Source organism: Apis dorsata, unplaced genomic scaffold (assembly GCF_000469605.1).
Source record: "Apis dorsata unplaced genomic scaffold, Apis dorsata 1.3 scaffold_172, whole genome shotgun sequence".
Classification (NCBI taxonomy): Eukaryota; Metazoa; Arthropoda; class Insecta; order Hymenoptera; family Apidae; genus Apis; species Apis dorsata.
In genome coordinates, this window is record NW_006263460.1 from 128,365 (window position 1) to 132,672 (window position 4,308).

A 4,308-nucleotide genomic window follows, 5' to 3' on the forward strand; every position below is an offset into this window, starting at 1 on the left:
TATCATAATATAAAAAAATTAGATTACGATTGCATCAATTGCTCGTATCTATAGAAAGATAAATGTCATCTGTGTAGTGTAATATGTAAGTATCTTCTGTTTTTTTTTCTTTCTCCTCTAATTTTCAATTCACACTCACAGATTAAATTTTCTTCGTGAATAGATTACGTTCAATTTTGATTAAAAATATGTTTTATTCTGTTATAAATTAATCGGAATTGGATAATATTCATACGAGCCTTTAAACTGTGTTTGAAATTATAAAAATGATTGAAAATAGATCGAATGTAGAACATGTAATTAAATACATGTAAAATAATGAAATAAATTTAAAGAGATAATTAATAAATTGGTATGAACGATTACATATCAACAGAATATTTTAGGATTAATTGCAAAAACAATTGAAATTATATTTTATTTTATCAGGAAATTATAATGTGTTTATATTTGATCACTGAATATTTATAAATTGCTATATATTAATATTTTCTAGAAATATAATATTTCTACCACGCAGATTTAATACTTCTGATGTAATACTTCTGAAAATGTGCATAAGAATACGTCGATGAAGATCGAAAGCTAAAATATATTTTGCTGATTTCTTATTAAGTTACTTAATAATCTTTCAATTTAATCTGATCTTTTCTCATGTATCACTTACATATAGCTGTAAATTTGTTTTCACTTAGGGCTATATAATAAATATACAGATTTACTTTTATATTTTTATATTAGAATTTTTATTCCTGTTATTTATTGTTTGCAATGTGGTTCGAGATTCGAATTCGTTAACACATCCATTATTTTTTATTACTCTTTTCTCTTTTATCATCTTTTTCTCTTCTCTATTTAAACAAATTTTTAAATAGATCTCATTTTAATAATTGATCTGTGAATAAATAATTTTTTTTTCTCCCCATGTGAATAAAATTTTTCCAATTTTTCGAATTTTAAATCATAATTTTTCACTTTTACAGAATATTATTGTACTCGTGGGATATCTTTGGAAAGTCATTTTTACACCTATAGACCAAAACAAATATAAAAGTTTGTACATAAAAATATCGATTGTAAACTGCAATTATAGAACGTGAACAAATTATGAAAGTAATGAAAAATTAATTTTTCAATAAAAAAAAATTATGAAATATCTTTTATATTCATCAAATTTGCAATTATGAAAATGTGATTGAACGATAAAACGATTACGTAAAAACTATAATAGAAAAGAAAAGATTACGTATATTTCATGGAGAAGATGTTATTTTTTGCTTACGCTGATCTATCAAAAGAAATGATACCGATTAATATTATATGTTCTCAATAAATTTGAGGATATATGATAGGCAAGATAAAATATTATTTTGAATAGTAAATAGCAAATAAAAACAAGAGACTGTATTTTATTTTAGATTATAAATTTAATTTTAAAAATAAATATTTTATTTATTGAAAAAAATTTTTAAAATAATATTAGAAAAAATATTTTAAATTATTTATGAAAGATTTTTAAATTGATTATATAAAATTTCATTTGAAAATATTTTATTTTATTTTATTTAAATTCGTTTTCCTTATACTCGTAAAAAGTTGCTGCATTAATTCATTCGGTAATACTACTCTATTACAACCATTAATATTAATTGTAATTTTATTTATTATATTTTATAGAAATAGAATAATAATAATACTTTTGCGCGATTCATTTGTTCGATCATATTTTCCAAGATTAAGGTGAAAAAGTAGACGGACGTCATAAGTTGAGAGCCGTTTCGCCTCGATTTCGCAAGTTTCCCCGATTTAAAATGAAATTTAAACGCAGAACGAGTCTCGAGTCTCGATCTGTATGTATATACATTTATTACTACAACTGCTCATGCATTAATTCATAAAATATTTTTCAGTCAACTCGATACGAGATTACGTGACTCATAGTCATCTATGATTAGAATAATACGATAATCGATAAACTTAGCTCGATTATTGTTAATCTATGCTTTCTAATTTGTAGAAAGAAAACGAATTTAATGTAAATTGTTTCTTGAAATCTTAAAGTTACGAATCTAAGATTTGGCATTCGATAATTGATTAATTTAGTAATAACGAATGATTTAAACGTACGGTCAACTTATATGTATATTTTACGTAAAAATTAAATAAATGTATGAAACATTATTATAAATGTTGAATAATTATATTAACATGACATTTATATCGTTTCGATTAATTTTTTTTAATAAATTTAGGAACATAAAAAGATTTAAAAGGAATATAAATTTAAAATGATCTCTTGGAATTCATTGAATAGTATATAAATACAAAATGATTGATTTAACTCCGATCTGTTAAATTTGATAAGTATTTGATATGTATTTTTTACATTTTTTTTTTAATACAATTATAGTAAAAGTAATTAAGTAATTGGTCTTCTTTGTTTTTTTTTCAGAATAGTAAAAAATACGATATAAATGAAAGATTCGTTTAATTGCAAAATATTTGATGTTAAACGTCATTCGTATCACATTTGATATTATAAGAGAATAAATTTCTTTATAATATAATCAATATGAGTCGCATCTGTAATTTTTTTCAACCAATTATGCATACCTCATAATAAATATATTTCGATAATCGTAAGAATTTAATATTTTTATTTGATTTTTTTTTATTTTTGTTTTGTTTAATTTATATCCAATTTAATCATTTTATTTGTTTAAATTTTTTTAGATTTTATTGGTATAATTTTTATTTATCTTATTTATTCAACTATTCTTGTTTAATTATATTTTAACTTGGATATTTTATTGAAATTTATTAAAAAGCGAAATTATTCATATCGTTTTGCAATTTCGTATAGTTGAAAGAAAAACTGCGAAAAATAGTGAAAATCGAGTTGTTTATGCCTCGCACCGGTAAATCTGACGCAAGTAATTTTTATAAAAAGGAACCTACATTCAGTTGAAACGTGTTTAGGTACTAAAGTAACTGGACCATGAAGGAACAAGACATTTCCCACATGCGATTTTTCCTTCATTATTATTCCAACTAAAAATTTTTCTCGTCAAAAAATCGTTAACAGTGGCCAGTTCGAATCACGTAGATAAATCAAATTTATTACTTGCGATAAATCATATTTTTTTAAGTAAAATTGTAAACAAGAACGTTAAAACAATCACTATATTGTTATTATTTAGTTAGTCTATTAATAATTCAGTTTATCTTTGAGGAAATCAATGAAATTATCAAGAAAATTAATATTTTATGATACAAGACTCACGTTCACAGCATGGACGTGGTATCAAGCGAATATTCTCGAGGAGAATACAAATTAATGACAAAGCACAAGAGGTTATGTTATACGCGATACGCTACGTTTTCCTCTGCCTCTGTCGAAAACTCGACACGTAAAAGAATGAATTAAGTGTTATGTAATTTTTTTCATGACAGCGTGAAATATATCGCGATTTATGACAGTAATTCTTGGGTCAGCGTTTATCAATGTAGCGTAAAATTCCGTTTACATCAGGCAATTTTTGATCGATCGATCGATTAAACTCGAATAAATTCGAACTTATTTTTTAAAAAAATCAAAAATTTTCATTATATTAAGGTTTATTGAAAAGTAGATTATTATTTCATTTGTTATTAACATTTCGAATTTTATTACAATTAATTCTAGTTAAATTTAATTTTAATTTAATTCTATAAGATTCATATTTTATTAGAAATAATATAAACAAATGTTTATAGGAAAGATATATTTAACGTTGTCTCGATACCGAATCGTATAATTGTAAAAAATCTCAAATATCAACAAACAAACTCGAAGAAGAAAGAAAAGAAAAGGTTGAAAATATGAATTTACAACTGTGGATCCAATATTTTCTAAAGGCTCGAAAAATGAGAAATAAAAAATACGACGCATTTATCTCGAACACGTTCTTGCATTTCGATTAATATAAATGCAAAAATGAAAAATAAATAGTAAATTTTCTATTTCTGGTAATTTCAAACAATAAAAAAAAAAAAGATGAAATCATATATTTTTACTAAAATATTTCAGTTTTAGTTTTACTTCAAATTTTCATCTGGTCCATGTAACGTTTCATGGAAAAGTTGAGACGGTGGATTCAATTAAAGATACAGGATCTTATTGCGTGGTCGCAGAATAATAAATCTGGAAAAGACGAGGAAGACGAGGAAGCAGGCAACGCCCTCGGGAAAAAGGATGGAAAAGGATGGAAGGGTGGAGGGGTGGCCTGATCGGAGACGACAACTACGCGGGGATGGAACCGAGCGGAG

General features: G+C 24.6%; 1 long non-coding RNA gene across 1 annotated transcript; it reads left to right on the top strand.

Moving 5' to 3' along the window:
- Positions 1 to 1,138, top strand: LOC116185419. Its single transcript, XR_004150261.1, has 2 exons — positions 1 to 85; positions 984 to 1,138. It is a non-coding gene; the product is annotated as an uncharacterized LOC116185419 (long non-coding RNA).
- The last annotated feature ends 3,170 nt before the right edge of the window (positions 1,139 to 4,308 follow it).